Below are 13,865 nucleotides of genomic sequence, written 5' to 3' on the forward strand. Positions count from 1 at the left end.
ATACACACATACACATAGACAGAGTGCCTGTGTAATATTTAATTCTATGAATAGAGAAAATAGTTTCAAAAAGGCCTATAAAATATGCATAGCAAAAATATATATTTAATGCTAACACAGAAATATCTTTAAGTGAATTGTATCATATACATATGTATTATCTATATGTGATTGTACATATGTAGAAAATTTATAAAAAGATAAAACTAAAGTGATTAATTTTTTTTTGTTACACCAAGTTGGATTGTTTATAAGTCTTTAGAAATATTTATCATACTGTGCATAGTTTGAATTTTTAAGATGTTTTAGGCATTTATTTTTTAAATTTAACTTAAAAATGACTTTAAGCAGAACTGATTTTGTTGAAGACATTATAGGGTACAGTTCTAGAATTTCTGTCTCAGAATTACACAAGTCGGAATCTTGTTTTTGATAGAAACACTTAATTTTCATCTCAACTAATAAACACATTTTCATCAGATACCTTCCTTCAAAAATATAAAAAATCCTCACACTATTTATATGTCTGAAGTAGGGACATTTCGCTTAATCCCTATGTCACTGAATGAATAATTCAGTGGAATTTAATATCAATGTTTTGTAATAATTTAAAAATTTTTTTAAATCATTACATTTCATCTAAAAATATATTGGGATAGGCTTCCCAGTGGCTCAATGGTAAAGAATCTGCCTGCCAAGCAAAGATATAGATTCAATCCCTGGATCAGAAAGATTCCCTGGAGAATGAAATGGCAAACCACTCCAGTATTCTTGCCTGGGAAATCCCATGGACAGAGAAGTCCATGAAGTCTGCAAAGAGTCAGACAAGACTTAGCGACTCAACAACAGCAGCACAGGTATTGTGATAACATTAAATTATATTCTTATTTTGAATCTTTGTATTAAATACAACTTTGGTGAAATTGCACATCATTAAATTATGCTTAGTTAGACATTGGTACTAATTAATATTAAACATAGAAACTAAAATCAATAAAGCAGGATTAAAGAAGATTTTTTTCCTAGCATCTTTTGTTTATACACAATAAAACAATATCTATAGAAATATTGATTTCACAAACTTGTGATCAATATAGCCTAACAGCCAGGAGACATTCACTTGAAATAGATATTTACTATGTCATTATTGTCATAACCCATAATGGATTATCCATAGGCATTCTAGGATCATATACAGGCCGTTTGGGGAAAAAACTGGAACTTTTTTCTAAAACTGGGAGATATTATCTCACCAAATTGGCACACAGGAAATAATTATTTATTTCAATGAAAACAATCACTGTGGGTATCAGTGAGGGTCTAAGGCACATTAAAAACAAGACACTTGAGGGGGGTGCTTTGGGAGAATTTTACTTATGTGAGTGATAAAAACAGACAGGCAGAAAAGGAAGGGAAGAAGCATGGAAGGATGGAAGGAAAGAAGAAAATGAGAAAGAAAGAAACAGACTTACTGATTTGGAATTCCTGAATTAAATCAACTTTTTCACCCACTCATAGTCAGCTTTCTGGGGCTGCCTTGTCTTCCCTTGATGTAAAGGAACAGAGAAGAATGAATTTTGGCATGCTCAGATAAGTTTCCAAGAAAAAGAAGATTTGAAAGGACAGAGTCATACTGCCTGGCTTCTTTTCCCAGACTCAGCTATAGTAAATTCACTCCTGCTATGCCATGAGTGTTATATGAAAGGAGAGAAGGATAGCACTCCCCTTGACAAGGATCGACAAGGCTCTCAGGCCTGACAACATGCATACAGTTAAGACAATGCCAACTACTTTGTGGCATCTAACCACTGTTTGGGCTTCCCTCATGGCTCAGATGGTTAAGAATCTGCCTACTACGCAGGAGACCCAGGTTTGATCCTTGGGTCAGGAAGAAGGAAATGGCTACCCCCTCTAGTATTTTTGCTAGGAGAATTCCATGATAGAGGAGCCTGGAAGGCTGTACTTCATGGGGTCACAAAGAGTCAGACATGACAGAGTGACTAACACTTTCACATGCAATGAGTCAAGGAGCTGACAGACAAGGGTCAGACTACAATGTTAATGTGTGACTCTGCCCAAGGAGGAAAATATCAGGGGTGGAGGAAGTGTTCCCCTCAATATCTTCTCTGTTTTGGGAAAGTGTGTGCTGAGGGTTTTATGAAAACAATGATGAACCTTGTTTGGAACCACAATGGTGACAGTTGCCTAAGGATATATGATAGGTTATGTCAGGGAAGGCTCTGTGAGCTGCCCAGTTTTCACTATCTGTAGTTGAAGGGGTTGGACAGAAAAGATATTCTTGCTTATTCTGTGTAGGATATGAAACTTGGAAACTGAAAATGTAAGGAGGTAGACTCAGTTTTCACTGTCAGGTATATGTATTCCACAGGTGCTAATGCATAAACAGACATTCTTTCTGTCTGAAATGCCTTTGACCCATTTGGTCTACAAACTCTTATCTTCATCAAAGCCTAGGCATACCTCCTTCATAAAGCCATCTCCGATCCCTCCTGGAGATACTTAGAGTTTGCCTTGTGAGTTCACACAGACAGTATAAAATTCTACTGTAGGGATTATCAAGTTATACCATTGCATGATACATCTTTCATTTCGATAAAGCATTATGTTTTTTAGTGTCATATGTGCCAAAACTTATCTTATGTATCCTACTTTAGAAATGAGAGAGAGAGATGCCTAGCAGAAGGCGTTCCATTTGACAACTCTGTATACATATTTTCCTGATTAATTAATTAAATTATAACACAAAGAGGGGGAAGGACACAGAATCTGGCTTGAGTTGGTCAAAGAAGATTTTGTGGACACCAGAAGCAGTATTAGGATTACATTTTTGTGCAAAGAGAGAATTTGACCCCACAGAGAAGAATAGTGTAAGAGCACAGGAAACTGCTTGAGGAAAATGATGGGAAGGAATAATTGCAAGAATATAGCAAATGTGGAAGAGTTCAAGTTGGTAGCTAAGTTGTGATTTAAAACTAGACAGGAACCCAAAACAGAGAGCTTTGAATGTCAAGTCAAAGAATAGGTAACACATCCTTTAGCTAATGAAGACTTACTGAATAGGAAATAGAGATGATCAAAGTTGTACTTTAACAAGAATATAAATTTGAGAGGTCTTTTAAAAGTCTCCTATAATAGTTCAGGTGAGAAGTAATAGGTTCTGGGATTAGTGAATTTATTAGAACTGTGGGAGTAGTGGCCACAGGAAGGGAGAATATGGAACCACTCTGAGAGATATTACTGAATTAAAATGAGTAAATGTGACATTGATTGATCATTTCACTCAGCAGTTTAAAACTCTTCAATGGCTGTCATCTTTTGCACTTAGCATAAATTTCAGAATCTTTATCTTGACCTACGAATCTTTAATGATTTGACTCTTTCTTACTTTTTAATCTCCATCATCTTTTGTCACTTTTTTTCACCATTTCTGCACTTGCTTCATCCATAAAAATTTTCCTGAAGCTTCTGGTTCTTTTCTCTAAGTGATTTCACACAGACAATAAGTTCTCTTAAAATGTTCCTACTTGTCTTTACCTAACTCTTATATTTACATACATAAAGTCTATGTTCTAGATTTTTTTTTTTCCCTTTTGGGACTTTCAATGAAATCTTTATCAGGTCTCATTGCTTTTCTAGCCCATGTCAATTACAAGCAGAATTTTACTTTGGTAATTAAATAATTCATTTTTAGTGTTAAAACTTTATTTTAAAATTCAAAGTTTCTTCCCAATTCCAATTCAGTTCTGCTTTTAGTCATAAAGCTTACATTTGGAAAAGGTTATCTGTTTTCCCTTCTTCTCATCTTCTCCTAGCCAAATCTGCATCTGTTATTTTGGACTCCTCTGGATTGAAAACAGATGGAGTTTGGGAGAACAAGGAACAATATATGCTGGACAGTTATTATCTGACTGATGGATATGTGTTTTGGTGCTGGTACCCTCTTCATGGCAAGTATATTAGTTGTGCTTTTCAATTTTGATTGAGTGGTAAATTACCTGATATTATAGCACAGTGCTTCCTGTGGCTGACAACTTTCTGCTATCCCCTTATACCTTAGACCTCTAGAAATCTGTCCATCTTTAAAACTGAGAAGTCCTTTAGATATCCTTTAGGCTAATCCTAGAAAGATATACTTGTTCAATTTTGTGTAGTCTATGAGAAATATACTTGTTATAGAATACAGACTTACCATCCTTAGGGTCTTCTCTCCATTGCCAGAAAATGGCAGTCCCATCTCCAACTTTTATAGTAAGACTTCTCTTCACACGAGTCAAATAGTATCTCAGTTTCCTTTGAACTTCAGAAAACACATAGCAAACTATGTGGATATCTTAAAATTTAAACTTTCCTATATTTTTTTAAGCTTGTTTTTGCTTAGTCACAAAGTCCTATCTGATTCTTTTGTGACCCCATGGACTGTAGCACACCAGGTTCCTCTTCCATGGGATTTCCCAGGCAAGAATACTGGAGTAGGTGTCATTTCCTTCTCCAGGGAATCTTCCCAACCCAGGGATCAAACCATACAGGCAGATTCCTTACCATTGGGCCACCTGGGAAAGAAGAAGCACCTTTCTCCATTCCAAGAAGAGTACTGAAGCCTGAAGTACTGAATCTGAAATTCGTTCTCCCAACTGGATTTTTCAACTTCTGATTCTTATGCAGACCAGAAGTCACAGAACCCACTTCACAACTAAATATGCCTTTAGTACACAGAAATTTCTTTAGTTTAGGATCTGATTGTATTTTGCATTTGTTAAATTTTTTTGACTTTTGAGGCATTAACCAAAACTGAGACTGGAAAAAAATCCAGTTTTAACTTTCTGTCTTATATTGTGCTACCAGGAAAGAAAAAAATCAAGTATCTTGTCAATTCTTGCAGTCCCTATTTTCCTGTTTCTCTCCCTTACATAAATACTCTCCTATGCTATTTTAAACTCTGTTTAAGTCTTGCTCTATATCTACTTGTCTTATGATTTTGATTATCCCTGTCAATATAATATATAGGTTGCATATTTTCAAATATTGTCATATTTTAACTAACAATATTGAATTGATTTCACTAACTATATACATAGAAATTAGATCATTGATTTTTATATTTTCCTGATATATTGCCTGGTTCATGTAATATAAAAGAATTATTTCTTACTACCTATAACGAAATTGAACTCTTCACTTACTCTTTTACTTCTCTTTCAAAAGCAAAATGTGTGAAGACATATGTGTGCACATTTCATGAAATTGCTTTCTTTGTTGTTGTTCACTCAGATGTGTCTGACTCTCTGTGACCCCATGAACTGCGGCATGCCAGACTTCCTTGTCCTTCAATATCTTCCAGAGTTTGTCCAAACTCAGGTCCATTGAGTCAGTGATGCCATCCAACCATCTCATTGTCTGTCACACACTTCTCTTAACTTAGATAATTTTTGTCCCTGTAAGTGCTCCCCTGGACCAGAAATACAGTCTATTCAGTCTGCCAATCCCCAAACGTGGAGTCAGATATGTCTAAACATTTTTCTTGTACCTTTTTTCCCCTAAAAAAGATTGACTTTGTAGCCTCAGCCAATCAGATATTCTATACTTTTATCTTTTTTTTTCTTCTTTTTACTCTTTATTCTCTACATGCGTCTCTCTTTCTGCTCCATTTTTCAGTTCTCTAGTTCCTTGATAACAGAAACTGTGTACTTCTTGAGGTGCCAAATAAAGTTTGTTGATACTACCTAAATTGTCTTCTTTACTCATTTTTGACATCACAATTGATGACAAATGAGATGAGATACAAAGCTGAGTATTGTGGCCTGGGGAACAAAAAGAAGCACAGACAATGTACCTGGTACTTCTCTGAGTTCACTCAATTTTTTTATATTAACAGTGGCTATAGTCATTCTCATAACTGAGCTTCACTCCCCTTTCATCCACACCTTCATTTCAAGCAAAATTTATTTTAAAATGTTATATATTACATATATAGTGCTATATAATATATAAATAATGATAATATGCTATATAACCGGAGAAGGCAATGGCACCCCACTCCAGTACTTTTGCCTGGAAAATCCCATGGACGGAGGAGCCTGGTAGGCCACAGTCCATGGGGTCGCTAGAGTCAGACACGACTGAGCGACTTCACTTTCACTTTTCACTTTCATGTATTGGAGAAGGAAATGGCAACCCACTCCAGTGTTCTTGCTTGGAGAATCCCAGGGACGGGGAAGCCTGCTGGGCTGCTGTCTATGGGGTTGCACAGAGTCGGATACAACTGACGCAACTTAGCAGTAGCAGCATGCTATATAACATTATCACATCAGATCAGATCAGATCAGTCGCTCAGTCGTGTCCGACTCTTTGCGACCCCATGAATCACAGCACGCCAGGCCTCCCTGTCCATCACCAACTCCCGGAGTTCACCCAGACTCATGTCCATCGAGTCAGTGATGCCATCCAGCCATCTCACCCTCTGTCGTCCCCTCCTCCTCCTGCCCCCAATCCCTCCCAGCATCAGAGTCTTTTCCAATGAGTCAACTCTTTGCATGAGGTGGCCAAAGTACTGGAGTCTCAGCTTTAGCATCATTCCTTCCAAAGAAATCCCAGGGCTGATCTCCTTCAGAATGAACTGGTTGGATCTCCTTGCAGTCCAAGGGACTCTCAAGAGTCTTCTCCCATATCACAGTTCAAAAGCATCAATTCTTCGGCACTCAGCCTTCTTCACAGTCCAACTCTCACATGCATACATGACCACAGGAAAAACCACAGCCTTGACTAGATGAACCTTTGTTGGCAAAGTAATGTCTCTGCTTTTGAATATGCTATCTAGGTTGGTCATAACTTTCCTTCCAAGGAGTAAGCGTCTTTTAATTTCATGGCTGCAGTCACATAATGTTTAAAATAGTATGACCGACATATTAGACTTAACTCTAAGTCTCCAAGGCCATAATAAGGTTGCTCATAAAATGGGTTAAATTAAAACTAGGTCACCTGACAATCTCAAGAAAGTTTTCGTGTAATGAGATACACTCTGCTGCTGCTGCTGCTGCTTAGTCGCTTCAGTCATGTCCGACTCTTTGCGACCCCATGGACTGCAGCCTACCAGGCTCCTCCGTCCATGGGATTTTCCAGGCAAGAGTACTGGAGTGGGTTGCCATTGCCTTAAATACCACAAATCCACAACAAAGTCAACTAAGTGGCAGATCCTCTTAGGTATTAGTTTGGTCCTGAGAAACACAAAGCTGAAAAAAAAATTGGAAACCTGAAGTTTTAAAGAATTAAGTTCATCATCTTTTGACACATGCTATTTATTTTATGTCTAAAAACTGTGGTCCTAAAAGCTATAAATACTTATAAAAATGGCAAAATCTTAGATACTAGTTAGACAAGATCATCCATTAAATTGCACTTAAAAGCAAGGATTCCCAGGCTTAATAAACAGAATAGGATACTTATTTTAATTGTTATGCAGACCACTCCAAAGGGTTCAAGTTTCCAGTATAGCCTTATTGAAAGATACATTGGAAAATGCTAATGAAAAACTTAAATGCATAGTTCAGTTCAGTTGCTCATTCATGTCTGACTCTTTGCAAGCACTTGAACTGCAGCACACTAGGCTTCCTTGTCCACCATCAACACCCAGAAACAGCTCAAACTCATGTCCGTTGAGTCAGTGATGCCATCCAACCATCTCATCCTCTGTTGTCCCCTTTTCCTCCTGCCTTTAAACTTTCCCAGCATCAGGGTCTTTCCCAATGAGTCAGTTCTTCCCATCGGTGGTCAAAGTAATGGAGTTTCACTTTCCCCATCATCCTTCCAAAGAATATTCAAGACTGATTTCCTTTAGGATGGACTGGTTGGATTTTCTTGCAGTCCAAGGATCTCTCAAGAGTCTTCACCAACACCACAATTCAAAAGCAGCAATTCTTCACTGTTCATCTTTCTTTATGGTCCAAATCTCCATACATAATTACTGGAAAAATCATAGCTTTGACTAGATGGACATTTGTTGGCAAAGCAATGTCTCTACTTTTTAATATGCTGTCTAGTTTGGTCATACCTTTTCTTCCAAGGAGCAAGCAACTTTTAATTACATGGCTTAAGTCACCATTTGCAGTGATGTTGAAGCCCAAAATAATTAAGTCTGTCCCCATTTCCATTATTTGCCCATCTATTTGCCATGAAGTGATGGGTCTTCATTTAATGATCTTTGTATTTTTGAATGCTGAGTTTTAAGTCAACTTTTTCACTCACCTCTTTTACTTTCATCAAGAGGCTCCTTAGTTCTTCTTCGCTTTCTGCCATAAGGATGGTGTCATCTGCATATATGAGGTTATTGATATTTCTCCTGGCAATCTTGATTTCAGCTTGTGATTCATCCACCCCCACATTTCACATGATGTACTATGGATATAAATTAAATAAGCTGGGTGACAATATACAGCCTTGACATACTCCTTTCCCGACTTTGAACCAGTCCGTTGTTCCATGTTCAGTTCTAACTGTTGCTTCTTGATCTGCATAAATATTTCTCAGGAGGCAGGTAAGGTGGTCTGATTTTTCCATCTCTTGAAGAATTTTCCAGTTTGTTGTGATACACACACATGGGTTTGGGTGGACTCCAGGAGTTGTTGATGGACAGGGAAGACTGGCGTGCTGTGGTTCATGGAGTTGCAAAGAGTCAGACATGACTGAGCTACTCAACAGAACCAAACTGAATGGACACAGTCAAAGGCTTTGAAGCAGATGTTTTTCTGGAACCCTCTTGCTTTTTCGATGATCCAACGGATGTTGGCAATTTGATCTCTGGTTCCTCTGCCTTTGCTAAATCCACCTTATATAACTGGAAGTTCACAGTTGACGTATTGTTGAAATTTTTGGCTTGGAGAATTTTGAGCATTACTTTGCTAGCGTGTAAGATGAGTGCAAATGTGCAGTAGTTTGAATATTATTTGGCATTACCTTTCTTTGAGATTGGAATGAAAACTGACCTTTTCCAGTCCTGTGACCACTGCTGTGTTTTCCAAATGTGCTGGAATATTGTGTGCAGCACTTTAACGACCTCATCTTTTAGGATTTAAAATAGCTCAACTGGAATTCTGGAGAAGGAAATGACAATCCACTCCAGTACTCTTGCTTGGAAAATCCCATGGATGGAGGAGCCTGATAGGCTACAGTCCATGGTGTTGCAAAGAGTCAGACGTGACTGAGTGACTTCACCTTCACTTTTCACTTTCATGCATTGGAGAAGGAAATGTCAACCCACTCCGTTGTTTTTACCTGGAGAATCCCAGGGACAGGGAAGCCTGGTGGGCTACTGTCTATGGAGTCGCACAGAGTCGGAAATGACTGAAGTGACTTAGCATCAGCAGCAACTGGAATTCCATCACATCCCTTAGATTTGTTTGTAGTGATGCTTCCTAAGATCCAGTTGACTTTGCATTCCAGGATGTTTGGCTCCAGGTGAGTGATCACACCATCGTGCTTATCGGTGTCATTAAGATCTTTTTCATATAGTTCTGTGTATTCTGCCACCTTTTCTTAATATCTTCTGCTTCTGTTAGGTCCATACCGTTTCTGCTTTATTGTGCTTATTGCATGAAATGTTCCCTTGGTATCTCTAATTTTCTTGAAGAGATCTCTAGTCTCTCCCATTCTATTGTTTTCTTCTATTTCTTTCCATTTATCCCTGAAGAAGGCTTTTGTATCTCTCCTTGCTACTCTTTGGAACTCTACATTCAAAAGAGTATATCTTTCCTTTTCTCCTTTGCTTTTTGCTTCTCTTCTTTTCAGCTATTTGTGAGGCCTCCTCAGACAACCGTTTTGCCTTTTTTGCATTTCTTTTTCTTGGGAATGGTCTTGATCACTGCCTCATGTATAATGCCACAAACCTCCATCCATAATTCTTCAGGCACTCTGTCTATCAGATCTAATCCCTTGAATCTATTTGTCACTTCTACTGTATAATCATAAAGGATTTGATTTAGGTTATACATGAATGGTCTAGTGGTTTTCTGCACTTTCTTCAATTTAAGTCTGAGGTCTGCAATATGGAGTTCATGACCTGACACAAGAAGTATCTAAAATAGACACAAGAAGTACCTAAAATAAAAGATTCTAAAACAGACACTCAGTACTCTCACTCTAATTATCCTATATCTTAATTGCCTTTCTACTCTGAAGAAACCATAGACCATTAAAAATCCACCAAGTTATTGGATAGCAACTGCAATACCTCTGAAGTTAGAGACCTAAGAAAACACCCAGGCCTCCTCAGGTCCATCCTTCTCAAAGCTCCAAAATCAGAACAGTAGTCAAGAAATCAGTGACTGGTTTGCAATAAACCAGGACACTGGAAAAAAGTGTTCTCAAGGAATTTGTCAAATCCTATCACAAAAACTGAAATGCCTCCATATTCACCCTCAAAGAAAGACCCTTACAAAGGTTGATGGGACACAAGGATTCTCTGGTAAATTGCTATGTGCTGTGCTCATACAACTCTAGAAAGAATAAGGAGATGGAGCCAAAGATAAAACAATGCCCAGTTGTGGATGTGACTGGTGATTGAAGTAAAGTCAGCTGCTGGAAAGAATATTGCATAAGAAACTGGAATGAATCAAGTTCATAAACCATATAAAACTTGATTTACATCCATGAATCAAAGAGAATTGGTAGTGGCCAAACAGGAGATGGCAAGAGTGAACATCAACATTTTAGGAATCAGTGAACTAAAATGGACTGGAATGGGCACATTAAATTAGATTACCTTTATATCTACTACTGAGGGCAAGAATCCCTTAGAAGAAATGGAATAGCCATCATAGTCAACAAAAGAATCCAAAATGCAGTACTTGGGTGTAATGACAGAATGATCTGTTTGTTTCCAAGACAAACCATTCAGTATCACAGTATTCCAAGTCTATGCCCTGACCAGCAATGCTGAAGAAGCTGAAGTTGAACGGTTCTATGAATACCTACAAGTTTTAGAACTAACACCCAAAGAAGATGACTGTTTCATTTTGGGGCACTGGAAATTCAAAAGTAGGAAGTAAAGAAATACCTGGATAACAGGCAAATTTGGCCTTGGAGTACAAAATGAAGCAGGGTAAAGGTTAACAGAGTTTTTCCAAGATAACACCGGTCATAGCAAACATCCTCTCCCAACAACACGAGAAGACTCTACAAATGGACATCACCAGATGGCCAACACTGAAATCAGGTTGCTTGTATTCTTTACAGCCAGAGATTGAGAAGCTCTATACAGTCAGTAAAAACAAGACTGGGAGCTGACTGTGGCTCATATCATGAACTCTTTATTGCAAAATTCAAACTTAAATTGAAGAAAGTAGGAAAAACCACTAGGCCATTCAGCTATGACCTAAGTCAAATCCCTTGTGATTATACAGTGGATGTGACAAATAGATCAAGGGATTAGATCTGATAGACAGAGTGCCTGAAGAACTATGGACAGAGGTTCTAACATGGTACAGGAGGTGTTGATCAAAACCATTCCCAAGAAAAATAAATGTCAAAAAGCAAAATTGTCTGAAGAGCTCTTACAAATACCTGAGCAAAGAAGAGAAATGAAAGACAAAGAAGAAAAGGAAAGATATATCCATCTGAATGTAGAGTTGCAAAGAATAACAAGGAGAGATAAGAAAGCCTTTCTCTCAATGCAAAGAAATAGAGGAAAACAATAGAATGGGAAAGACAGAGATCTCTTCAAGAAATTATAGATACCAAGGGAACATTTCATTCAAAGATGAGCACAATTATGGACAGAAATGTTATGGACCTAACAGAGGCAGAATATATTAAGAAGAGGTACTAAGAATACAAAAAACTATACCAAAAAAAGATCTTAATGACCCAGATAAGCATGATGGTGTGATCACTCACCTAGTGTCAGACATTTTGGAGTACAAAGTCAAATAGTCCTTAGGAAGCATCACTATGAACAGAGGTGGTGGAGGTGATGGAATTCCAGCTAAACTGTTTCAAATTCTAAAAGATTTGCTTTTAAAGGCCTGCACTCAATATGACACCAAATTTGGAAAACTCAGCAATGGCCACAGGACTGGCAAAGGTCAGTTTTCCTTCCAGTCCCAAAGAAAGCTAGTGCCAAAGAAAGTTCAAACTTCCACACAGTTGCACTCATCTCACATGCTGGCGAAGTATTGCTTAAAATATTCCAAGCTAGGCTTCAACAGTATGTGAACTTAGAAATTCCAGACATACAAACCGGATTTAGAAAAGGCAGAGAAACCAGAGATCAAATTGCCAACCTTGGTTGGATCATAGAAAAAACAAGAGAATTCCAGAAAAACCTCTGTTTCTGCTTCACTGACTATGCTAAAGCCTTTGACTATGTGGATCACAACAAAACAGAAAATTCTTAAAGAGATGGGGAATACTGGACCACCTAATCTATCTTCTGAGAAATCTGTATGCAGATCAAGAAGTAACAGTTAGAACTGAACATGGAACAATGAACTGGCTCATCATTCATAAAGGAGTGCTTCAAGGCTGAGTATTGTTTTCCTGCTTATTTAACTTATGTGTAGACTACATTATGTGAAATGCCAGGCTGGATGAAGCACAAGCGGGAATCAAGATTGCTGGGAGAAATATCAATAATCTCAGATATGCAGATGGCACCCCTCTTTTAGCAGAAAGTGAAGAGGAACTAAAGGGCCTCTGATGATAGTGACAGATTAGAGTGAAAAAGTTGGCTTAAAACTGAACATTTGAAAAATGAAGATCATGGCGTCTGGTTCCATAACTTCATGGAAAATAGATAGGGAAAAAATGGAAACAGGGACAGACTTTATTTTCTTGGACTCTAAAATCACTGCAAATAGTGACAGCAACATTGAAATTTTGTTCCTTGGAAGAAATACTATGACCAATATAGAGAGCATGTTAAAAAGCAGAGACATTATTTTACCAACAAAAGCCCATCTGGTCAAAGTTGTGGCTTTTCCAGTAGTCATGTATGGATGTGAGACTATAAAGAAAGTTGAGTGCCAAAGAACTGATGCTTTTGAGCTGTGGTGTTGGAGAAGACTCTTGAGAGTCCCCTGGACTGCAAGGAAATCCAACCAGTCAATCCTAAAGGAAATTAGTCCTGAACATTCATTGGAAGGACTGATGCTGAAGCTGAAATTGCAATACTTTGGCCATCTGATTCAAATAACTGACTCATTGGAAAAGACCTTGATGCTGAGAAAGATTGAAGACAGAAGGAGATAGGGATGACAGAATCATATGGTTGGATTACATCACTGACTTGATGGACATGAGTTTGAACAAGTTCCAGTAGTTGGTGTTGATCATGGTAGCCTGGTGTGTCACAGTCCATGGGGTCACAAAGAATTGGACACTGCTGAGAAACTGAACTGAATTGAACTGTACTTAGCTACTCAGTTGTGTCTGACTCTTTGTGGCCCATCAGACTCTAACCTGGCGTGCTCCTCTGTCCATGGAATTTTCCAGGCAAGAATAATGCTGCAGGTTGCCAATTCCCTTTTCAGGTGATCTTCCTTAACCAAAATCTCCTGCCTTGTATATGGATTTCTTACTGACTGAGCCACCAGGAAAAACCTTTTGAGATAAGACCAGACAAAAATATAGGTTGCACTCCATTTGTAGATAAGGTCTTATGAATGATTTCAGCTCTAAGGAAATTATCCAAGTCTTTAATTCCTTTGACTCTCTTTGGGAGAAGTGCTGAAATTTGGGAGGGGAGTATCCTTTGCACCCTGTATTGGGATGCCTTTTGTGTCTGTGGGGTTGCTGCCAGTAATATTTATTTGTCCTGGCTAAAATCTGACAATGTATTTTAAAGGATTTTTTTTAAG

The 13,865-nt window shown here is 38.0% G+C and overlaps 1 non-coding gene across 1 annotated transcript; it reads left to right on the forward strand.

Annotated features, from left to right (window-relative positions):
* The first annotated feature begins 1,691 nt into the window (after nt 1–1,691).
* LOC147361730 (U6atac minor spliceosomal RNA) lies at nt 1,692–1,814 on the forward strand. The gene has a single exon (XR_015138539.1). It is a non-coding gene; the product is annotated as a U6atac minor spliceosomal RNA (small nuclear RNA).
* Nucleotides 1,815–13,865: the final 12,051 nt, after the last annotated feature.

Source organism: Bos grunniens, chromosome 12 (genome assembly GCF_055505025.1).
Source record: "Bos grunniens cultivar Pamir isolate PY7600 chromosome 12, Bosgru_T2T1.0, whole genome shotgun sequence".
In the NCBI taxonomy this organism is placed as follows: domain Eukaryota; kingdom Metazoa; phylum Chordata; class Mammalia; order Artiodactyla; family Bovidae; genus Bos; species Bos grunniens.